The 27358-nt window shown below is 31.7% G+C and overlaps 1 protein-coding gene across 4 annotated transcripts in view; it reads right to left on the reverse strand.

Moving 5' to 3' along the window:
* LOC126769937 (uncharacterized) overlaps nucleotides 1-27358 on the reverse strand; it is a 411147-nt gene that overhangs the window by 182463 nt on the left and 201326 nt on the right. The window contains exon 1 of one of the 4 annotated variants that reach the window (XM_050488953.1): nucleotides 744-1017. The exons of the other annotated variants lie outside the window; for them this stretch is intronic. The gene's annotated coding sequence lies outside the window, so the exon portion shown is untranslated. Of the gene's footprint in view, nucleotides 1-743; nucleotides 1018-27358 lie in introns of those variants that run through there. 4 annotated transcript variants of the gene reach the window in all.

Genomic DNA, 27358 nt, shown 5'->3' on the forward strand with positions numbered 1-27358 from the left:
AAAAAAAAAAAAAAAAGACAATATGAAAGGTATTTCGTTATTTTGTTTTTCCGGTATTTTTTAATTATAAGAATCCATTTTTTAATGGCTAAAAACGTAATTTTAAGTCAAACGGATTAATTAAAACTATTAACCTTCTGAATTAGTAGTTATGACCGAAGAATGAATTTTATTTATAAAGCGGTGCAATGGATCGATAGTTAACATTTAAAATGCGTCAAACGAAGGGTTGTAGCCCCTAAAAATAAAAACAACGATTGGATTATGAATTGGTTAGTCTATCTATGTATTGAAACTAAGTTATAACTTGAAATGAAAGTAAATGAAACATCCGTTATATATTTTATTATTGCAATTGACTTTAAGGTATCAAAGAGTAACTGGAAAATTTGTAGTTTAAAATTTGGAGTACTTTGTACCAAGCAATACAAGAGAGAATATTTTAAAGTTTTGATTAATGTATTAAGCCAACTCTGCTTAAAAATGTATTTCAATTACGATCTCATTTGCCGGCTACATCGAATCAGTTTCTCCGCGATTTAATTATTCTACCAAATACACGATTTTCATTACTCCATAAACGAACTAATTATCATTTCAATTCATGCGAGACTAATTCGTACGTAGGTGGTCGTAGCTCACTAATGTCAACTAAATTGCTATTTTCTCTAAACGATTTAAAAAAAAAGAAACACAAAAAAAAATAAAAAAAAACATACTAATATAAATAAACAATAGTTCACCTTGAAAAACTGATACAAAATAATTTTTACTCCTTATCTGTCCTTTTTTACGACGAAAACACGTGATTACTTTTTAATATTTATAACGAAATATTATTTCACAGAACGTTTTTCGTGCTCAATACAAATTTTCGGCACAGTACACAGTTCATTGACCTTTTTAAGTAAATTCAAGGTCAAATTAGATATCACTGAACAGTATTATTCTTTATATTTTGCAAAATAGGAATTGTTTATAAGCGTCCCACACACGATCGAACCAGCGCAGTTCCGTCTCACACCGACACGTCCGCTCCGCTCGACTGCCGACCTCACACTGCCGGTCTGTACAGGGAACACTTGCCCGCACTCACCCTTATTTTCGGCGCTCAGAGGGCGCAACTTATTTGGCCTCTTTGTTGTATCCCTAAGAGGGGTAAATTATTACGGTTTTGCGATAACATAATAGAACGCTGCACTAAATAATCGAAAGGATAACGCTTTTTACTGACCGTTAAAATATTGAATTTCTTTTAACCAAACGTAATTTGTGACCGAACCATAAATGATTATCTATTTTATTTGGCGATTATTTATAAAAGGTACATTATAAGCTATTTAATATATTGTGATTATATGAAATTTGAGCCTAAAACAAATTAATTTAACAAGCTTTTATATACAAATTTTCGTGTCTATGCTGTTGACTGTTAAGGAGTTTCTTCGTCTGGAACCATTCTTTGGTATACACCCATGACCTGAGTCTTACTATAAAAATGCAATATCGCTGCAACTGAACCAAAATATAAAATTTAAGATAAGAGGAAGTTATTGTTATTCACGAACATTGCAAGTTACATAAAAGCTTATAAATAAAAAAACAGCTAATGTGATTTCAATTAAACCTTACAAAATATTGTAAAAGTACAATAAAATCTAAATCACATATACAATACATCGATAGATATTACGTTACAAATTTATGAATGAACTTAATTACATCAAAGCAGCTGTGTGGACAAAATGCAGCCGACGAAAATAGACTTAACATAAGTACACACGAGAGACGAAGTGAATTCTGATGGTTTACGTTACTGCGCAATAATTTATTTATCACATTAAAAATAGAGGCGATATTGGAATACACTAAATATTATACACAACGACACAACTTTAATGAACCTTGTACATGAAGCGTGGGACCACCGCGTAGTGCTTACGTTTACTGTAGACAAGAATGTATGAAATATTTGTCGAAAAGCAGTACTATGGAAGAAATTCAGATGACGAAAATAATATGCTGTTTTTTTATTACTTTGCATTATTACTCCGCAAAACTATTAATAATAGAAATCAATCTAGAAACACTAATATTTTAAATTGATAATACAACTAAGTCTACCAGATGCGACCATTACCGTTGCATACGTTTACTTGCAAATTAGGTTTATATAGCTATTTCGATATTACAAAATTTTGCGTAATACTTGAATACTAATAATATTGTTATTGACAACTTCAAAACTTTTGTCATCAAGATGCTGTCATGGTCTGATTATTATGTTAAATAAATTTCAAACTACTTACTGACTTCAAAACATGTGTTATTTTGTAGTAGTTAACATGAAATTACTTGTGAGCGTTATAAAATAATAGATAAATAAAACATAAAAAACAGACTGTAATAATTTGCCTCAATATATGATTCAAAATAAGAACTTAACAGAATCAACAAACTCCAATACCAATGAAATTGAAATTAAACTAACTTGCAGCTACACTTTCGTTGGTATACGCAAACAATAATTAAAACCAGTTCAAAAACAAAATAGTTATCCCCACACAAGCGTATAAAAAATATGCACGTGAATATTCAGATGATTTGAGAATTATTTTAGATTGCTTAAAAAAAGTAACTTACAAAGTTTTATATAATAGATACGTAATACCTTTTACTGTTTCAAAACCAAAATGCATAGTTGAAACAGGAAAGTCATTTTGATTTACAGCTAACAGAGCAACTTAGAAACTCCATTAGATTCAAGCGGTCTGTATCTCGTTGCGTTGAATTTATCGTCCAATGAATACAAAATTATTGCGAATTTGTGATAAATGATTTTGCTACTAACTTAACGATAGTTAAACTATAACTGTCTTTGAGTCTCATTTAAAATGTACGATAACTTTCATAAATTGTTTTGAAAAAAAAAATTATCCAAAAAAGACGAAATTTATCGCAAATTGACTAAGTTCTTCATAGTGTTTTTGAAGTTAAATCCATTAACTATCAATAATTTGTCACGGTGCTTCCTTATGTCAATCGATCCGGCCCGGATGGTTAGATAATAGATAGATAAACATAGAGAAAGCTTTAAGTTAATAGTGATAGACAAAATGTTTATTTATTTAGTATTACCTACCTATAAATAAATAACATAAATTACTATTTAACATTAGGATTATTTTGTAGTTACTCGTGATTATAAAATATATGGTTGACATGAATTTGGAAGGTTAACATTGAAAGTAAAGTTTTTTTCAAATACTAATTTTTACAATGCAAATAAAAATGAAAACACCTCGATGCAATAGAGAGAAATCAAATATATGCAAAGTTATTTAATATACAAGAAAGCTCTTTACACGAACTCTTGAATTACTTAATATATCAATCAAATACATAAATATCCAAAATAAATTTATGAAACACGATTAAATGATTACATGAACTTGACTTATTTAGCATTTACATAATATATAAACGATTTTATATGCATTATTTATTAACGTGTGTTTGAATTTATTAACAGAAATGTATATGTTTCATTTTTCTTAAAATTCAGATTCATCCTAAACACAGATTACTGTATGAGCTCCCGCAGTCAATCGATCCGGCCCGGACGGATAAGGCGCGGATACACTATCACCCGCAGCTACGAGCCTTTTAATTCTTTATGATTCTCGAAAAGATGTGTCTTAAGCTGATTGCGGTGGAAAATATTTTGTATCTAATGATCCTGAGAAACAAATATATTAACGTCAAAAATGAGGATTAACCGATGAATTTCTATGCTCAAGGTAAAATTTCTATTTATTTAAAGCCGGTGGCAGATTTTTGTCGAAATATACGTAAATCCTATACTATAAAGTTGATATTATTATGATAATTGAAATTATTTTATTGTTTTCAAAATAATGTATGTACCTTAGACAACGTGGTGTATAAATAACACTATTGTTTCATATATGTAGTTTCTTTATCAATATTTAATTGAATATATGCTCATATAAGATTCAATGAAAGAGCAAATTCATCACGTTTGTTATTAACAATAAACGTAATTTTTATTTATTTTTCAATGAAGTTCATAACAAATTAGTGTCGCTCAGTAAGTCTATAGATATCATTATTTTTATCTTTATTGACACCTACTTTCTCAGATAACGTTTGAAGCTTTCACGGAATCAGCTTCAATGGTGTTTTTTCGTCAGAAAGGCAGCCAGTTTGATGGATCGACGGGTTTACTGCCCTCCGTAATGAGCCCAGTAATCGAGCCCAGTTTTATCTTGCATGCTTGACGGATGCCGTTGGATGTATACCTAAATTGACTCCGTATACGCCCTCTGACGGTGATTGCCCTGGGGTTTATACACAACCCATAAGTTTCAAGTAGTATTTTGTAGATCTTTGACCGTATCTGACGAGCAAGAATTCTTTTGGAACATATTTAATTATTGACTGTACTTGTAAGTACTATGAATTTGATGAAAAAAAAAAACTAACCTGTGTCATATATTGTGTTATTATACTATGTGTTATAATATATGATGTCACGCCAATTCAATCAAAAGCCAAGATGGCCTAGTGCCTAGAACGTGTATCTTGGCCAAACTTAACGGGTTCGAACTCGGGTATAAATACAGGTTATTTTCGTTAATTATTGTTTAATTCTGCTATTGAATTCCGGTACACGTGTGGCAAAAATTGGAGCATCATGGAATGCCCTTCAAAATCTTCTTCTCGATAAAAGAGGGGACCTATTATGAGCAATGCGACATTTAGACTGACTGTAATTCGGTTTTTAATATTTAACGAGTAAGACGATATTCTCACACAACACTGCTGGAGTGTGGCGTCAAGTGAAATGTTGTATCATTCTCATGTCTTACTTGTCACTCAATCATGCTGTAGCGTTTTGTGTTCTTATCTACGAAATTTTCTTAGTTTTAATAACACTTAATGTATTAATGTACTAATTAGAATTTTTTTTTTTTTTTTATATCGCCGGGAGGGCAAATGACTCTACTCCACCTGATGGTAAGTGGTAGTAGAGTCCAAACGCGACGACGGCCAGTACAGACGGGAAAAACGTTCTGCACTAGCCGCCTTCGCCTTGCCGGCCCGCAAGATGCCTCTTCACGCCTCGTTTGAAGGAACCCGGGTTGTAAGAGGAGGGGAATACGTGAGCTGGTAAGGAATTCCATTTTTTGGAAGTGCGACAAAGAAAGGAGTTGCCAAATTTCTTTGTTCGCGATGGAATTGATGTCACAGTTAGGCGGTGACATCGAGAACCAGCCCGCGTGGACTTAAGAAGGAAGGGGGAAGCAGGAATTAGAGAGAATAATTCCTCAGAGCACTCGCCGTGATACAGTCGATAGAAAGCGCTCAGTGCTGCTATCTCACGACGCAATTGTAAAGGTTCAAGGGTGTTTGTGACCTTTACGTCGCCAATAATGCGTACGGCACGTCGCTGCAACCGGTCCAAGGCCTCAAGTAGGTACTTAGCGGAGCCATCCCAAAGGTGCGAGCAATATTCCACGCAAGACCGTACCTGTGTTTTGTACAGCAGGCACAGTTGTTGTGGCGTGAAAAAGCGCCGCACCTTGTTCAGAACTCCGAGTTTCCGTGAAGCTGTTTTTATAACAGCCTCGATGTAATCCCTTGGACTAAGGTCGCAGCGAACGTCAATCCCCAGCATGGCGATTTTGCTTTGCATCACCAGCGGAGTACCACAGAGGGAGGGAAGAGGGGAAAATGTTGACTTTTTCGCCGTGAGAGCGCATACCTGTGTTTTCTTGGCATTAAACTCAACAAGATTATCAGAGCCCCATTTGGCGATGAGATCTAACGTCCTATCGAGTTCAATGACAAGATTCTCCCGCCTCTCCTCAGTTTCCGCCCGCCCAGCCACTGCGCGTCCGTGGTATCCACCATGCACTGTACTATCATCTGCATAGCAATGTAACATACATTCCCAAGGGAGAGCATATCATTGATATGCAAAAGAAAGAGTGTGGGAGATAGCACAGATCCCTGGGGGACCCCAGCATTCACTACATAGAATTGTGAAGCGCAACCATCTACTAAAACACGAAGGCTACGCTTGTGTAGGAAGCTGGCAATCCAGGTGCATAGCTGAGCAGGACTGAGCAGAATGATCTATGTGCAGTATTAATCACTTACTAGGTGGCGCATTTGCCTCTCTAACACCCTTCAAGTATTAAAACAATCAATTGATTTAAAAGGTAAATTAATTGGTTGTTATTTGAATAAAAAATATTAAAAAATATTAAGGCACTGAACCGCATCCATGTTATTTTAAAGGTGTTCAACAAATTACTAATTCCATTAACAAATCACATGCTTCACAATAATATTTCCAACATAATACATATTATATTTCAGCACAAATTTCACATATCCGTAAGAGATCCGTCCAAAATGTATATCAGAATGAAATTCGAAGTGTAGGGACTGTCAAGTTTCAAATATCTGTCTAGTAAGTGACGTGAAGTATGTACTAAAATGTAGATATTCTTACAAATATTCGAAAACCGGTAACTGTTTCTTGGATTTCGATCTTTATTGTTATGAACGTAAAATCGGTATTTGCTTTTATTTACGATTTAATAAGTATTTAGAATATGCGATATATCTGACTATATACGTTATTTTGCAGTTATTCGTTTAGATATTATGAAAAATTATTTAATTCTAAGCCAATAAATAGTATGACGTTAAGGAAAATTGATATTAGGAGTATTCACATAGTATAATTACATTTCCCTCCATTTTAAATATCTATTGTAACCTACATAAGCAAGACGCGTTCTACAAATTAACCTTGTTACAGATTGTCCGAGCATAAGAACATTCTCGCGCAATTCTTCAACGAAATTAGGTCCATTGGACAAATTTATATTAGTCTCGTAAGTTTTATTATGAACAAAGAGAGTTTCTACGAGCAAACATTCTAAAGTGAAGTGAATTTTGTGTAGTTATGAGTTTTAGGCTATGTCGTCGTTATGAAATTTGCTTATGATTAGGAAAAATCTTACAACATTCGTGTTTCGTTTGATTATTTAAATCTTCTCCACCCCACTCCAAGAACAACCGCCAGTTTGGTAAATAGGCAGTCATAAAAATATATAGCTGCTAATATCTTTATTCCTAACTACTACAGCAAAAGACTGTATATCGAAATCAAAAATGATATTTTTTCCTTTTTATGGAATATTCTATAGAAGTTTTTGAAGAAATTTTAAAATTACAGCCAAAACGTAACTACGTCTTTGTCAAATTAATGTTCACAACTCGACGTTCGATATATATAAGCTATATTGTTAAATTAAGAAATGACATTTAAAAAAAGATTCGTTGTTTTAAAAAAGTACAAAGTTTTATATAAAGTTAAATTTTTAATAATATTGTATTATCTTAAGGATTAGAAATAAATAAACTTGAGGTTGCTTTGTATCTAAAGAAACCAAACATTTAAAGTTTATTATTCCGTTTTTCCTCACAATTCTTTATTACTTTTCTTACTCAATAATTATTTTTTGAAAACATCAGATCTTTTTTAAATGACATTTCTATTTTTTTTTTATTATCATTTATAAACTATTACACAAAACATAAATGCCAGTATCAATAAAAACTTATCAAACATTAAAAAAAAAAAAATACAATTATTTCTTTACATATATATAAAATAATATATTATATTTGGTTTAAAAATAAGGTTCAATTTATTATGCTGACATCACAGTTTAGGAATACAGTTTCCAAGTAAGTTCTAGAAACAATGACAGATTTTTTTGCCAATCAATAATTATAATGCTTCTATATTGAATAAAGATTCTGATTTTGAAAAAAAAATTAATTGTTGTAATAGAGAATATCTTATATAACGTTTTATTATTGAAGCAATTTATGTGTTTGTGAGCGAGTATGTTAACCATATCATAAATTCAAGTAGAAATGACAATTGCCCAAGCAGAAAAAGATTCATGAAAATGGTATATATGCATCAAAATAGGCATCAACGTAGGTACTTTCTCCAGCTTCTAATTCAGCGAGCATCTTAGTACTAGTATATATAAACATCATTAAATATGAATCCGAATAATTCACGGCTGAACATCCCCGGAGCAGTAATCTCTCTCACTAATACTGAAAGTCTAGTCTAGACCGGCACAGGGAATGTTAAACAAGGGTTCCGTATCGAAAAACATCAGTATAATATATATCCATTATTCGAGTAGACGGGCAACGTCCGCGCTATCCACGGCATCGTATACAGCCTGATTCGTTATTACCGTCTACTGTACTTTTCATATCAATAATAATACGAAAGCGGGACAAACAAATAAAATTTTGCAAATGTGAAAGAAACTGTTTGTTTGTCCTACTTTCACGAATCGGAACGAAAATTTACCAATAACTATCCAGTTTTACTAAGATTTAAATGTTGTTATAATAATTGATATTGTGTTTGGTGGTGAAGTTTAATGTTGTGAAAAAATCTGCATGCGACGGAAAAAAGAAGCGACGTGAAGGAATAATAAGCTTTAAATTGTTATCTTCAGGAAAGGACAAACGTTTTCGAAACATTATTTTCATGTATATTTATATTTCATCTGTTTCAACGAAATTTATTTAGACAGAAAATACCTCAAAAAATTGCGCTGTTCTGGATTCCAGACATCGAGGTGGTTTAGATGGTGTTTGGAATTCTGTCACGATGTCCGATGGTGAAATTAGCATGATGAAAACATCGGCCGGGATTAATTGAGATACGACAAAAGTAAAGAGTAATTCATCATCCTTACGTCGATCCTAATTATCGAGCTGATCGAAAGAGCTTACTTTGCGACAATTGAATTCCGTCAAATGGAAGAAGCTGAATGGATCATATAGACTCTTAAATTTATTTTGTTTGTTTGTTTATTCAAATCTCAATAAATTCATACAATGGATCAAACCTTTCCTAGTAAAAGCATCGTATGCTTTTGATATAAAATTAAATTACTTTAGACGACATGTTGTAAAAGTATATAACGTTTCTCGTCTCAACGTTTTAATGTACGGTATAGAAAAATTCCTTCCACATATTTCGAAATGCGATTTTTTAATAAAGCTTATAAAGCACAGTCGACGGACTCTGTCGTAAATGCTACTTCCAGCATTTGTGTTGAAGGGTTAGTCGATTTTATATAGTAGATCGTTTTTTAGAAATTATTTTATACGATTTATTTAATTTGTCTAATAATAATAAACTTTTTTAAGGCTCATGTTAGTATTGTACCTTAATTTCTATGTTAGTACTACTATCTACTAAACCTTCCTATCTAAGCTTACATAAAAGTCAATGAAATTGATTATCAAGCTGACATGCGTGTCATTGCTCCTTCATTCCACGAGAAATGGTTCACTACAGTCTAACCTGCTCGCAATCATTTTCAGGACGCTATTGTTAGTGGTCTGGAATCTACGCACCAGACCACTACTTTTGCGCTGAATAGAAGGAGTTTATTATAGTCCTATTTGTAAAAAACACTTACAGCATTTTATACAGAAACCCAAAAGATATATTTTATAAATAAACATATATATTTATTTAATTTTTATTTATAATATAAAAGAACGCGTGAATCTTAACCGATTATCGTGGGTTCAAACACGGGCAAGCACCACTGAATTTTCATGTGTTAATTTGTGATTATAATTCATCTTGTGCTTTACGGTCAAGAAGAACATCGTGAGGAAAGCTGCATGTGTCTAATTTCACTGAAATTCTGCCACTTGTGTATTTAACCAACTCGCACTGGAGCAGCGTGGTGGAATAAGCTCCAAACCTTCTCCTCAAAAAAGGAGAGGAGGTTTTTAGCCCAACAGTGGGACATTCACAGGCTGTTACGAATTACGAATTTAATTTAATTTTTAAACAAGAGTACTTACTGAGTTTCTTGCCAGTTCTTTTCGAAGCACAAATACAATGTGGGAAAGTTGTGGAAGATCAAAACCAGGAGACGAAAGCTTTGTCCAGTAAGAAATTAATTGGCTATTATTGCTACAAGCAATGTTTAATATATGAGGTCACTGACACTTAGAATGACTGGTAGGTTCATGACCCACCTAGACGGCCTCAAAATTGCTGAATATTTTAACGGTGAATCGATTTCCTTCAATAAAATTTTCTATTCATGTACTACAAACGGAAACTACATCGTCTGTACATTAATCAATTGTTTTATTTTTTATTTTAATTAGCAAAATGACATTTTATTCGCCTTTTAATTTCTGTTTATTAATAATACATTTAACTTGTATACATATACACAATTTTCAAAAACGTTATCCTTATGTATTCTTTTAATATTTAGTTATTTTTCGAGCAGCAATCATTGTCGATATCTTTTACTTAAAGCATATAATATATAATAATATAGGAATAATCAAAATTTCTCAAAAGGAGGGGAGGCGTTAGCCCAGCAGTGGGACATAAACAGGATATTATTATACTTTTACTTTAATAGCCTATAACATCCATCCATTCTAAGGGAACAAAGTTGCGAACTTAGCTCGTAAATATATAAATATTAAAGCGAATATCATGAAAGATGTACGACCAATATACAACCTGTCCGAACATAAATCGCCCCGCCCGGTATTGAAGTCCAATAAAAATATTAGACATACTCATATAATGTAGGATCAATAATCTAAGAGGACGTATGCTTTCAGCTTTATTTCAAATACATATCGATATTTCTCAACATATATGTATTAAGTAACAACCTGTAAATGTCCTACTGCTGGGCTAAGGCCTGCTCTCCCTTTTTGAGGAGAAGGTTTGGAGCTTATTCCACCACGCTGCTCAAATGCGGGTTGGTGGAATACACATATGGCAGAATTTCAATGAAATTATTGATATTATACATGGAGGTTTCCTCACGATGTTTTCCTTCAAAGCACGAGATGAATTATACACAGAAATTAAGCACATGAAAATTCAGAGGTGCTTGCCCGGGTTTGAACCCACGATCATCGTTTAAGATTCACGTGTCTTACCACTGGGCCATCTCGACTTGTATATGTATTTAATTTTAAAGTATTAAGTTTATTACATAAGTATATATACGTAAAACTAAGTACATATATGTGCTCATATTACCAATCATAACTTCGAAATAATAATTATTAATGTAAGTACAAATTTTCAAAGTGTAAGTAAATATTTATTTTTAATATATAAATATAATTACTTCTAGATAACTGTTACACAGAAATACGTTCGGAGAGTACTAGCGAATTCAACTAAATAACCGCAAAGGAAAGTTTATAAGTACGGCTAGTAGATTAGACACTACGTTGTAATATTTCTATAAATATTGCTAAAAAAATTTTCTAGAGACAATTAAAAATATCGAAGTAAACGTATTGAATGTTAAATTCAAAACAAAGAGATTCCAGTGTTTTCTTTCAACCCCAAGATAAAAGCATCATAAAATTTCCATTACAACCCACCCGGGCGCAAACGGTCGTTTGGCCCCGTGTCAAAGGTTAAAAATGTCTACATAAAATGTAAAATAGTGTAAAAATATCCAGTAAACAATACAGAATATTGACGGGTGGGGGTCTATCGGATAGTTTTTCAACCGTTACTACTAACTACCATCAACTATAAGACTACGAACTATAAGATAAAAAGCTATTATATAGATGATGAATAATACAAAAGATGCAGCTTCGGTCAAGTCAGTCAGTCAGCAAGGTCTTTTTTCCTCTTAGGAAGGTTTGGAACTTATTGCATATTGTAACAGCAGTAAGATTTGGTGGTTAAACAATAACCACATAAAAATCATTATTCTTATCCAAGATCCGAACATCTCTTGCAGCGCGCATTATACAAAAATTTACTGATACTCGTATCATCTCAAATGGCAGATCACGTCTATTAATAATTCAGTTATATAATCATTAAACTTTTTTACTTTAATGCTTTATGTGAACTTCTTGTCTGTTATTATCTAATAACGACTCATTTCATCTTTAGATAAAATGCCATAGTTGCGCCATAAATTACAATAATATTAATTAATAATGATAACGAAAATCGATCGTAAAATGTCATTCCATAGAACATATTAGCCAATTTAAGATTCATAACATCAGTAGGGAAATTGGTTGCAATGAAAAGGCAATTTCGCGGGGTCCCGATCAAATAAAAGCAAGACTTGCACTCATAGTAAAACCGTGTTTAATGTTCTCGAAGCGCCATTAAAGCGCCTCCATAAAACACCACTTATTGTCCCATGAATATTTTAAAGCGTTTTTGTATTGCTTTTGTGTTATGTGTTTACTTGTCCCCAAAAATTTCATGCAATGGAAAGTAAATATTTACAAAAAAGTGTGTAATGTTTTAACATTGATGAAATTGCGTAGCTGAAATAAGACATGGCTACTTCATAAAATTAAAATTTATATAATTCAAATACAGAAACTGCAACTTGTGTACAATGTATACTGAGCAATAGTTACACTTGTGCTATATTGATAAATAATGTTTAGAGAGATATCCACTTACATATTATCTTATTCCTCCAAACAGTTGAATTCAAATATTAAAGTCAAAAGAATACGGAAATATTGGTCCCAAGGTTGGCAATTCATTGGTAAAGTACAGTTTAATGACATAATTACAACTATAATAACCAAACAATCGGCTTAATTTTCGTTCAATTATATTCTATTGTTTTTTTTTTTTTAATATATTATTATTTGTAAATACAAATTTATCTAAACAGTCTTTCACTCTATCTATAAACATTCAAATAAGTGATTTCTAATTGAAAAGCCGAGATGGCCTAGTGGTTAGAACGCGTGAATCTTAACCGATGATCGTGGGTTCAAACCCGGGTAAGCACCACTGAATTTTCATGTGCTTAATTTGTGATTAAAATTCATCTCGTGCTTGACGGTGAAGGAAAACATCGTGAGGAAACCTGCATGTGTCTAATTTCATTGAAATTATGTCACATGTGTATTCTACCAACCCGCATTGGAGCAGCGTGGTGGAATAAGCTCTAAACCTTCTCCTCAAAATGGAGAGGAGGCCTTAGCCCAGCAGTGGGACATTAACAGGCTGTTACTGTACTGTACTGTAAGTGACACGTTGCTATTGACAACTATGCACAGCTCATTTGCCCGGTATTTCATTACTTCTGTCTGCTACAAAACTCACTTGACGAGGGCCAAGTGACCATAAGCATTAACAACATAACATAACACAAACCCATTGTAAAATAGACTTTAATTCAAATGGAAAAAAGACTACAACGTTACAAACTACATATTTGCAAAACGCGTTACAAAGTTCTAAATTAAATTTGCCGCTTGAACATGCTAATTTAAATTTTAATTCAATTGAAATAATGATTCGTGAATATGTAAGTAAAAAGTGAATGGAAAGGTTTGATAGATAAAAGGTATTTGTTGTAGATGTGACCGCAATTATGCAGCCGTTTAATGTTAAACTGAGATTAATGGCTGCTGATTTTAGTTGGAAATATTTAGTTATGAAATTCTGAACGGTTTAAATTGTATCACAATCAGAGATTTATATAACAGATCGAATTTTATGAATTCACTTATAAAAATTAGTATATTATTATTTCTAGTTACAGTAGATTTTGCAACGTTTTTGCAAATCAAAGATAATAAAAATATTTCATCAGAAAAACACGTAGTATTTAATTTTTTTTAAATTAATATTTTGGTTAGAATTAATTACAAATTATTTAGATATTTCATCAGAAGCAGTTTATTAAGACCAACATTTCAAACTTACATATAATCAAGGCAAAAAAATAATTCTAAAATGGTCGTTTAAAATTAAAATATATTATTACAAAACTTGATCCAAAAGTATCATAGGAAATTTACTGATTGAAATGAAATATATAGCAATAAATCTACATTTAGAGTATATAAGTTCAATAGGAAAGGTTTTATCGTTTACACATGATGAATTCGCCGAAAAATCAGTACATAACGCTCAAGGTAATCACCTGGAAACTGTTCCCTATTCAGTCTGAAATTTTACACAAAAAAGGTTCAGGGTGTCTCCTCGTATCCTCTGTGGCCAGTGAACAAAAACACGTGGAGTTAACAAAGTTATATGAGAACAGAGAAGATAGCTGAAAGAAGGGAGGCCATGATACTTTGGTTTAGGGACAACAACGGCGTGTTCGTTCAACCATTATTTCCGCGTGATTTGACGTGTCATTGCCATACCTTGGTATGGCAGATAAAGTTGAAGCTGAATCAAGTGTACAGAATTAACAGCGAGTTTCATATCTTTTAATATTAATAAAGTGAAATAAGTGATTTATAAAAGACGAATAAATAAGAACCTAATGAAAAAATATATAAATTATTAACAACTTAATGATAGTAAAATATAACATATTTTTCATGTAATTTTTTTTTTCTCTAAAGACATCGAACTATATTTCTGTATCAAAGGAAAGCCTTAAATAAATACAAAACATAAAAGAAACAAATTTTTTGTCTGATAATAATATTATTATATAATAAAAACGAAAACATTAATAAAAATATATACATATACAGCATAATATTTATGGATTTTAAATTAGTTAAAAAAGTATTTAGGGCAAGGTTTTTGTTTCTATATAGTAAGTGAATGGTGAGCTGAGAATTTCACAGTAGTACTTCAGTAGTACAAGCCAATAAAAACCTTAAATTTTGAATGATTCAATTTTATATTTCAGGATATTCTCATACTAATATCGCTTAATTAAATTTTAAATAATTACTATAATACAGATATAATACAATACATAAAATATTTTTAAAAAATGGCAAGAATATAAAAACAACATTAAAAAAAAAATTAAAAAAAAAAACAAATAAATGTATAAAGCACTACAAAAAAGTGTTTTACCTTTATATAGTAGAACTTACTTGAGGAATATAGCAAATACAAATATTGTATATACAAATACATAATAAAAATCAAATAAATTTATAACTACAGACAGCATAAAATACTCTTCATGTTATACTTAAGGAAACACTTAAGAATTATCCATTTTCTATTTTAAAAACTACATCTTAACAGCGCATACCGATAAAATTCAGATTTAAAATACTTTGATTCGGGATTTTGTTCGTCGTTGTGTAATTTGTCTTTATTATCAGTACTATTGATAATATTTATCATTTGACATTTATATTTTATATCAGAAATATATTTTGGTTTAAGTCTTCTTGTAAAAATATATCAGCTAGGCTTCTTCTATAATACAAAAAATTGCAATGTTATCCACAACGCTGCTCAATTAAATTTTTGTTTAAGGTTTGTCCGATATTCTTCTTAGCGATGATCTAATTATGAAGTTAATTTAAAACCACAGTCACCGTACTCTAGATATTGTTACTTCAAATCTTTAAACATACAATTATATATAATAACATATTTTAGGTTCATGATATACTTTTTCATCTAACATAAAGTTATGAGAGAATCGTCACCCTAAACGATCAATGCTTCACGCACTTAGTTGATGCGATAAGAACATAAATCTGCCACCTTCAGAAGTGCTGAATCACGTTAATAAATTTCAGGAAACCGAATGACACCCCTCTTTGAAGCGTTCAACGGGCCAATAGAAATATTGAGGGGATCACGAATTTACGATAAGCCTGTCCCCAGTTTTCTTGAATCGATTATATTGGACATTTTACACAAAGATTTCATGTCAATCAAGATGGTGGAAACGAAAAAGACGTTTTCACGATTTTTCATGTTTAACTATAGTAGTTTACAATCGAATATATTCGAGAATTCTCATACTTAATTGTTCTCATCTACTAAGTTATATTACACGATTTACGATTTTGCAAATTGTTAAGAACTTATTTTTAAGATACCTTAAATTATAAACAATATAAAAATAAGCAAAAATAGCCTACAGTACAATAGATTTTGCGTAAATGAGTATTACAAACTTAACTACGAAGAATTTATAAAACGTGCAAATAATAAACTTTACGTTTTTCACATAGATTATGGGGTTATTAATTATACAGTGTTCTTAATAGTTACATCTAAGATATCTTCTATATTACTTTTGTCAGCTGTGAGAAATTTATTGCTGTATTTTGAATCAATAATCGTGCACATCTCCTTCAAAGAAACATCAAAGTTCAAAAACAATATTGGGCCACTATTCCTTTCGACATCTTTTACTACAGACAAGAGATTTGACGCCACTGATGTATCCATGTGTTGTAAATTCATTCCATCTACTATAATAAGTGATTCGGATTCAGCTTTAAAAGATGCTTTTAATATTACTCTTCTTAGATGATCCGCTGCACAATATGACAGACATTCTGGCAGTGATATTATGATCACGTTTCCCTTAGATGCATTAAGTGTACTTACCACTATAGGGGGTCTAGCACTTGAAAAGAGTAACAGTAGAGCATCAATGACAACACCCGCTACAATACCGTATTCTAGACCAAGGGATAAACATATACATATAGTAATAATCAATAACATAAGCTCCTTTTTACTGCTTTTCCAAAGTCTTCCAAATATTTTGTAATCTATCATATAGAACATTGCTGTTATTATCAAACCGGCTAATGAAGCCTTTGGTATATAGTAGAATGTTGAAGTTAGTAGACTAAGAGCTAGAAGTATAAGTAGGGCTGTAAAGATTCCTCCTGCCGTTGTTTGCACTCCAGAAGCATTGTTTAAGGCGGTTCGAGTAAATGAGCCTGTAATTGGCATGCTTAATGCGAATGATCCAATTATATTACATAGTCCGAGAGCAATCATCTCTTGCGTTGCATTTATTTGAGCTCCACCAGCAAATGCTTTAGCGATTGCTACTAGTTCTAAAATAGCGACTAAAGGTAGTATAATAGATTGTGGTCCTAGATTTTGTAACATATCATTAAAGGTGTGGGTTTCATTCCCAACGACAGTGCTGAACGGTGGCAGTTGAATTTTAGGCAAACCGCTTCCAATTTCTCCAATTAATTTCAAGGATTCATTACCAGTGGCGATTTTTATAATATATGCGACGATTATACCGATAATTACAACAACTGCATTACGAGCAAGAGATACAAACCACCGAATTTGTTTAGTTAATTTATCATTTCGACTGCAGCCATATCCAAGTCGTTTCAATCCGATTAAAATAATCACGGTAACTATTCCCAGAATAGAGTCCCTTATCTTGAATGAGGTGATATTTTTAAAGAAATTTGATATTGATTCAGCGAAATAATTTCCAGATGAGCCATTTAAGCCGAACAATGAAATCAATTGAGCCGATGCTATTTGAAGAGCTGCAGCTGTTGTAAATCCACTGATGACAGGCATTGATATAAATTCAACTAAAAATCCAAGATTCATTATCCCCATTACTAATATAACCCAACCAGATAGAAAAGCTGCCAACACAGCATAATCAGCGGAATAGCCTGAAACATATTTTGCTGTCATAGCTGATATGATTGCTGTTGGTCCTATAGTGATGTCTTTGCAACTTCCGAAAAATAGATATACGAAACCTCCCATTAGTCCTGCGTATAGACCATATTCAGGGGGTAGTCCAGCTACTATAGCATAAGCGATGCCCTGAGGTATAGCTGTCAGTCCAACCGTGATTCCTGCTATAATATCTTGAATCAGTAAAGTTATATTGTACTTTGGTAGCCATTGTACGATAGGTACACGTGCTTTCACAGATTTTTCACTACAGACGTTTTTAAAACATTTTTTTACTCTATGTCTAACTACTCGGTCACTTTTTTCAGTACTTCTTATGACAGTCATGTTAATAAAACGAGAGACTAAGAACTGAGATGTCACAGATTCTACTGTTTATATTTAAAGCGAAATATTTAAGATTTCATTTATCTTTAACATAATTTATCAAAAGCATTGTATCCTTATCATGTCATCTTTCCAATAACAAATTTTACAATACTAGATACAGTAAATGCGCACGATTTATGATTACTTTTTATTAATAAAGTTTATTTTTTCTAAATAGTTTCAAGGTATTTTTTTTTTCAAAATGCTGTTGTAAGTTTTTTATAAGTACTAATCGTTCAGCTTAAGATGTTTAAAATATAATAATGCGATGACTAATGTTCATATTATTTATCAGAAAAAGGCTCTAAGTTAGCTGTATTTTAGTTATCGGTTTAAATGAGCATATTTAGTCCACGTTAATTAACTGCTGAACATAGGGTAGTAATGGATGGACTTAGCACAGGATCGTGAGAATTGTCTCACGATCCTGTGCTAAGTCCATCCATTGAGCACCTGTAAATTTCTAAAGTCATCTGACCATCGAGCGAGTGGTGGATGTCTTACAGCTTTCCAAAAATGTGTATGTGCAATAAATTCCTGTCCTGGTTTACTTATATATTTTTGATATAAAGTATATATTAAAAGCGAAACGGTATCGGTAAGAAAAACTAACCTTACCTCAGGTCTCGATCAAGACACCTTTAGTGTCGATATTCGTGACGTAAATTGTAATAATGTTTTCCGTAGTCCTCCTGTCTCAATAGGTCCACAGCGAATGATTACAGAAACAAATATGCATTTCTTTAAATTATGGGTAACGTGTGATATAAGATGTAGTTTTTCGCAATAAAAAAATATAGTGAGCGCCAAAAGCTTTTTATCGTACAAAAATAAAACTTTAAAAAATCCCTAAAGCCAGCCTTGATTATTTAAATAAATAATATTCTGGGACATTATTCACACACGGCCATCTGATCCCAAATTAAGCAGTGTTAGTCCTATGGAAACCAGACAACTACACCCAGACTCAGGACAAACAGACATGTTCATGAACACAAATGTCTGTCCTGGGTGGGAATCAAACCCACAACCTTCGGCGTGAAAGGTAAGTATCTACCAACTACGCCAACCGGCTCGTCAGTATTTGTAAATATTCTGTAGGTACGTGGTACTGGTGGTAGGGCTTTGTGCAAGCTCGTCTGGGTAGGTACCACCCACTCATCAGATATTCTACCGCAAAACAGCAGTACTCGATATTGTTGTGTCCCGGTTTGAAGGGTGAGTGAGCCAGTGTAATTACAGGCACAAGGGACATAAAATCTTAGTTCCCAAGGTTGGTGGCGCATTGGCTATAAGCGATGGTTGGCATTTCTTACAATGCCAATGTCTAAGGGCGTTTGGTGACCACTTACCATCAGGTGGCCCATATGCTCGTCCACCTTCCTGTTCTATAAAAAAAAAGTAATTATAATTATCAATTTTTTGTCTCAATAAACTATAGCATTAAGAGTATAAAACAGATAAATTGAAAAAATATTGTGGATAATTCGTGATTTTTTATATCGATTTATTTACTCTTTTTTGTTCTAAATCAAATCAATGGTTGTGCCATTGAAAATATAATGTAGTTTACATACAAGATTTTATTATTAACTTTGAACTGGATTTATGAATACCAAATCAATTAAAAAATAGCAATTTTGCTTGCTGCTTTAACAGCGAACGTAGTTATTTGGTAACCATTGCATTTATAATAATACTAAGATAGTCAATTGCGTCAAGTCAGATAGAAAAACAATGAGCAGTTAGGTATTTATTATGTTTGATTAAAGCGCATATATAAAAAAATATATATTTAAAAAATCAATGACGCAGAAACCTTAATATTTCTATTTGATAAAATTTGAAATGATAAAAAGTGACGATATTACGTCAATACAGTTTTAAGTTTCACGATAGGACTGTGATTGTATATTTTATATAACATAATCTACAGCAGGAAAAGAAAATCCACTTATATATTGGAAAACTGATATAAAACTCAAGATATCAAATCAAATCGATTTAACTTTTTATTCAACGCACATGTAACTATATTCTTCGATAATATCGACGTTCGCTGTGTTTGTGTGATAGGGCAGTGGGTTCGACCCCGAATGGAGCAGATAAGGGTGATGGAGGAGCGCGTGGTCATGCATATGCCTCAGGAATTACAGATAACTGTTTTAGAAATGCAGCTGTTTATGTCAAAATAGACTCTATTGCTGTGACATAAAGAGTTGTGTAAGAGAATTTCGGTAAGTTAAGTTGTATACGCAGCGCAAGACTTTTCCGTTGATACGTTAACAGCAAAGTATGCTACGGACGTGGTTAGGTGTTTGCGAAATAGATTAAATTTAATTATTTTATTACAAAAAATATTATAATTTATAGTAAACTGCTTACTTGCATTGACTTCGGGCGAGCAAAGCTCCATCCATGCCCATTAATAATACCGTGAAGTAATTTTGGACATTTTTGGAATCAAAATATTATATAAACTCTAATCCCTTCAATCTTTTTGCTATTAAACTAATAATTTAAATACTTTAAACTTAATTAGTCTCAATGAAGAGTTAACGTAGAGGGGAAAACATAATCAATCATCATTTATTTTTTTTAATATAATGATTTTTAAAGAAAGGGTGATATGGTTGAAAATAGAGGGGCTTGAGACATAATAATAATTTTCTTAATCATATGATACATTATATTTACTATATATAACTGCGTCTTCTGGCATATAAGGTTGCATATCTCAAAGTTCAATAAAGTTTTTGTATTTTAAAATCCGAGCGATTATTTAATACAAATTAAGGAACCGAATACAACCACAACAAGATATGGTTGAATTCGGTATACCCATATGTTTGAAGTATTTATATGTATGAGACCCGCGTTGGGTCAGTGAAACGACTTACGATTTTTCTATGAAAACATTCGAAGTATCAGCACAGAGATTGCAAGTTAACCGTATTATCACTTCCGTCTGATAATTGTCGGGTTGAGGTCCCTTTAGAGAGTGCACCTGGGTACACTTTTGCGGTATCTCTTGCGCAGTTGGCTCGTCACAATTGAGAAAGACCAGCGTGATCAAAAACGACCAGGTGTACATCACCATAATAACGTTATATTTTATTTTATTAATATTCAATAGTGACCATTCTAAAGTGCTTATAAGACAGTGTTTAAATATATTGCTTATAAGACAGTGTTTTTGTTTGTATGTCGGTCAAGGCTTTCTTAATCGGTTGTAGCGTTTGCCAACATATTATAGTCTACCAGACGATATCAGTTTCAAAATCTTCCAGACTTGAAATTACTATTCAAGTACTTACTATTCTTCCAAGTTTAGCCACACACACACTTTTAGCACTTTTATATGAGTTATTTTTATATCTATTGTACTATTCATGATTTCATAAGCAGAAATAGCTTTTTATCCAGATTGTTTAATTGTTATACACAAACGGTGTTAAAAAAATACTGTCATAATTTATTTGGTGTATTAAATACATTATTTATAAATGTAATTAAAAAACAAACAATATTGTTACAATTATAAATAAAATTGTCCAGTTATCTCGTTATCACGGCAAATGCAACTCTTACGAAACGGTGGACAAAATTTTAACGGACGTTTCGACCTTAAAAAGGTTTAACCTTTTTAGGTATGATCATGCTTAAACCCCGAGTACAATATATAAGTTATTTTTATATTTATTGTACTATTCATATTTATATAAATAGTAAATATCGATATTCTTGAAATACTTTTAGGAAAATATTTTTGAAAAAAAGAGTGAAAATGTTTTTTTTTTTAATATGTTAAATGATCAAATGTACCATAGATGAGCTTCTAAGACATTGTATTAACTCACATTCAACCCTTTGATTGCAGGAGGGTGTCGCTAAGACCAAGTTGCGTGAACTATTATCTTATTTGATATATAGAGGAATTAGAAGCCATTCAGAATAAAGCCGTGCTTTGAATCCGTTGCTGTGCAAATGATGAAAGTTTTCGGCAAAATGGAGTGACAAATACGTGAACAACAATTCTACATGTAATATGTTTATTATTATACCAGATGCTTTAAAAGGATAATGTTCACATTTCAATATAGTTAAGAAATTCGTTCAATTTATTGTTAAAAAAAACGCTTACACAATATATATTTGTTGTCAGTCAGTCAATTACCTGAAACAAAATATAATATCATGAATTATACGTAGTAAATATATATAATAATTTTTTAAATAATTAAAGCTTTTTTCCCACAACACAAATAATTCTAAGAAAGAAAACTCGTAATTCTTAAGGATATAATTTTGTTATTGTCATAAACAACAAACACATGATAACCTTGCTATCAAAACCACATAATCCAACAATTTCACACCAGTTTTTCATACAACGCTCACATAAGCGTAAAACAAGCTCGTGCTGCCGATGCGGACCCGTAGCTCATCTACGATTCATTAAGCCGTCTACGTCAGGCCCTAATTCCTTGCCCAATAATAACGGGGTATTAATACGGTGTTTGTTCCGTAAACCGTGTGCGGTGGGCCGGAAACACCCCAGTCGTCGATGAAGGGTTTGTTTGCTTTTCAATAGTTTGATATTGATGGATAACACTTTCATGTTAGTAGTTAGTTGTAATTATGTATTACGAAATTATAAGATTATAATATAAAAAAATCAGCGTGTTTACATAAAAGGTGACATACGTTTAATGTTTTTGCGTCTACGTTTGCCTAGAAATTAATATCTCTCATAACACCCAAAAATATTCAAAAATATTTGACTAGAATTTTTTAGTACTTAATTTATATATATAATATATTTATATATATATTAACAATTTGTAATATATTTATTTATATATATATTAACAGCGAACGTAGTTATTTGGTAACCATTGCATTTATAATAATACCAAGATAGTCAATTGCGTCAAGTCAGATAGAAAAACAATGAGCAGTTAGGTATTTATTATGTTTGATTAAAGCGCATATATAAAAAAATATATATTTAAAAAATCAATGACGCAGAAACCTTAATATTTCTATTTGATAAAATTTGAAATGATAAAAAGTGACGATTTTACGTCAATACAATGTATATATAATGTATATATATGTATATATATATATATATATATATATATATATATATATATATATATATATATATATATATATAGTCTTATCGTGAAACTTAAAACTATTATTTACTTAAAAATATTATAAATATATATATGTGCAACAGCCTGTAATATCCCATAGCTAGGGTAAGGCCTTTTCGTTTTTTAGGAGAAGGTTTGGAGCTTACTCCACCAAGCTGTTCCAATTAAGCTTATGAAAATTGAGTGATGCGGGTTTGAACTCAGAATCATCGGTTAAGCTTCTCGTCGTCTAACCACTGAGCCTTCACGGCTGTCCACCGATAAGAAGGATAATATTTCAGAAGCCGGAACGCTTCATCTCGTAACTTTACGACTCAGGCCCGAGTAAACTGGGCTTACATGAAACCTCTGATTGCGCATTAGGGAAAATTGAATATGATGCCGCTTTATTTTTCCCGTGTCATAAATTTGAACGAATGATGAATGTATTCTTCACATGGAAGATATTTAGCTTGAATATTCGTTTATCAAAATTTTCCGTTACTTTTATATATAATATAGAGATTCTTTGATCCATACAACAGCGTTATTACAGAAATAACATGCGCGCTAATTTTATAACCGCCATTTTGTTGACGTAGAGAAAGTTTATATACTTAATTAATTATAAGCGTGACCTTTGATTTAATCAATGTGTTCCACTGTTTAATTTACATCAATTTGTATGACATATTGTTCTATTTTTATAAAGACCAATTTGAGGTTTTTATAAAATCAATTTTAATTCTGGATTCTTAATATATGATATTACTAGATTCGAGCAAAATTTAGTCAGAATAATAATTAACAATTACGATTTAAATGTGTGAAATCAATCACGACTACATATTATAGAAAATTTTCAAAAAAGAAATCATATTCGTTGATTAATGACTATTAATCTGTAGTCGTAATCAGGTTTACATGTAATCATTATTACTTCCAAGCAGATTATTAATCTGATTACAAATTTAAAATATATATAAAAGGAAAAGTAGTATATAAGAAAACTATGCTTGTATTTAATTAAAATAAAACACGGTTTAGTATTAAACTAACAGGTACAAATACATTTTTAATACTACATAACTATTAATTAATCAAATAAATTGGACTTTAATACATTACAATAAGGCCTACGGTAAAATAATTACATTAGTATTGATTTTCCTCTCAAAAACTTTAACATCGATATGTGCCAACATGTGATGCAACCAACGCACTCCCGACGGTAGCAGTAGCCTTGACTGCCAAAAACCCACGTCTAGACGAGCAAACGATCTCCACTCATGTATAAATCGTCAAAATTATGCGAATTTTCCGTGAAATTTTAAAGGACAGCGTCGTAAAATGTTTTTAACTATTAATAAATGTTTTGAAAAAATAATATTTATCTCTTCACACTTTAATTCATTACTAAATCCAGAATTAACAAAAGAATTAATTTTGATTTTTTACATTAAACAGGATTACAACCTTTATTTATATGAACGCTCTCGAACTTGGTAGTATGCCTTTGTGCAAGCCCGTCTTGGTAGGTACCACTCATCAAGTATTCTACCCACAAACTTAGTATTGTTGTGTTACGGTTTGAAGGGGGAGCTAGTGTAACTACAGGAACAATGCATTGCCCGTCATATATACATCACATAATGACGCTGACGATTGATGTATATAATCTAGTATTCTAAATATAATTCGTGTTACTTGATAATATTATTTTCACTGATACTAAACAATGTTTCTGACGTTATATAAAACAAATTGCACCTTGTTCGGTTTATTTGTATCTGCCACGAACAAACCTGGAATATGATTAAGTGGTCGGTAATGGCGAGCTTGATATGGGGAGGTGAGCGATACGTTTCACTTTACTGCAGCTAACATATTATTTAAATATTTTGTTTTATATGTATATTGACCGAATCTAATTGTAGCGAAGTACTGTTTTTTTTTTTTTAAAGTTAAAATTATCAGATTACAAAATTATTTATGTTTTATTTACTATTATTTACTACTTCGTTGTTATGTTTATTTAGTACAATGTTTCTTAATTTCCAGTTTTTTTTTAAATCATTTACAAGTGTAAAGTAAATTAAAATAGTATTTAACGTAGACGCAATCTTTTTTATATTTATCTAGACTTAAGAATTCATTTGTCCTGACTGACTATCAAAGTACAGCCAAAACTAGTGATTAAAAAAACCTAAAATTTGGAACATACATGCATTTTATAACGTAATCATCCACTAAGGATTACTGGAAATGTGGAGTGAAACGAAAGGGATAAATGTATATGAATTTTATCCGAACGAAATCGGGACGGGGAGCTTTTACTTGAATATAATTACATAAATCCAAATGTAGAAACCTAGACAACCTAAGTATATAAATAATCATCCCAGACGAGGTTACCAAATGCAATAACTAGTACGGCATCGATCGGTAACTAACATTACCACAAGTGTCAATGGAACAATGCGACGCCGAGCGGCAGGCGTTGTATCTACACATCCATCAACGTAAAACCGATGGTGGCGTTATGGAGAAGGTAATTTCTGTTATCGCCATCGGGTTTCCGGTCATGTCTCTACACCATCGGTGGATGGCAGCACTGTTACTGTTCAGTATAATATTTCGCAATCGAAATTTCTATTTTAGTAACAGGATAGTATTCATATATATATATACACAATCGAAATACCACTTATAACGAGATCTCCTTAACTATCCGCCCGAATGACTTGAAATTTGTTATAGATACTCCTTCCCCGACGTAGACGTTCACTAAGAACCAATTTTAAGCAAATCTTATCCAAAATACATTTTTATTCTTATCTACCCGTGAGAAGTCGGAACGATTAGCTAACATACATATAAATGTTGTTGCCAAGATGACACAGTGGTTACGAAATTTCCTACACAAATATCGCGGTTATCAATTTGTTTATAATTTATTTCGCGCTTGGTGGAAAATGAAAACATCATACGTCAAATGAAATTCTGATACATATATGTATATCCATTAACCGACATGGGAAACGCTTCGAACCTTATTTTTAAACCGGTACTACACAATAGTGATGCCATTCTCATTTAATGTATTTTCAATTATATTGATTTACATCATTGAATTATCATTATAATACTATCTTTTATTATAATTATTATAACGTGTATATAAAAAAGGGTATTTATTTAATTAGATGTTTTATAAAATAATTTAGAAGAGCCAGATATGATCAGAAAAAAATTAAAAAAAAGTTGCTTTTGTTAGGCAGACGAGATATCAATTGATGAAAATTGGACATATTTGCTCGAGGACTGGCTGCCAACATTGGATTTATAGATATTAGTTTCTATTTACAACAATGCAAATCATTGCTTAGTGATATACTACCTTGTGTCCGGGGTAACACATTCAAATATTAAAAAACAGAACTTAAAATCGTATGTCCCTTTCTGTACCATTACACAACCTAAGTATGAAAAGGATAGTAAATAATGTTTTGAAGTTTCGTAGTGCATTGTAATAACTACTGGAATATCGATCGCTAGCACGTTACAAGGGGCGATCTTCAGTGTCAACGCAACAATGCGACGCCGGGCGGCGCGCTTGTATCTCAATGTCTATCAATGTTTCCGGTATGACGTTGAGAATTTATGGATGCGGTAACATGTTTATATTATTTTACTATACGTTGGTGTCTGACTTCTTTAATAACAACACAATTAAGCGATCGTTTCCAGGTCGTTTCAAATAGAAATATGAATAATTATACAATCAGTAATAATTATTGGAAAAATAAAAACAAAAATCCCAAACAAAAATCTACGAATCGGTGGTAGATTTTATTGACAATTGATAATAAGTAAGTGTGGATGCTTCTAAATAGACTATTACATATTATAATATATTTATAATGTATTATTATATATTAAGTAATGGAGAATGTAATGTTAATGGAATTTATTTATTATTTTGGTCTTTTTGAAACTAAAAGTTATAAGTCTATATTGGAAGATCTTTTGCAATCAAAACAAAGGTAAATCATTGGCAGAAGTTCCTTAACTTTCAACGTTTTTAGTTCTTGTTTTTGCTTATAGTTAGAACTTAAAAAGCACCATATTGCATAATAGGTAATGTAAATATAATGTTAATTTCATTATAAATGTTTTTAATGTAGTTGTTAATGGTGTTCCTTAATTTAATAAAATTAGAAACTAAAAGATATATTACAATTTTTTAAAAAAAATCTGTTCTTTAATCTTTTAAACGTAG

Source organism: Nymphalis io, chromosome 8, assembly GCF_905147045.1.
Source record: "Nymphalis io chromosome 8, ilAglIoxx1.1, whole genome shotgun sequence".
In the NCBI taxonomy this organism is placed as follows: Eukaryota; Metazoa; Arthropoda; class Insecta; order Lepidoptera; family Nymphalidae; genus Nymphalis; species Nymphalis io.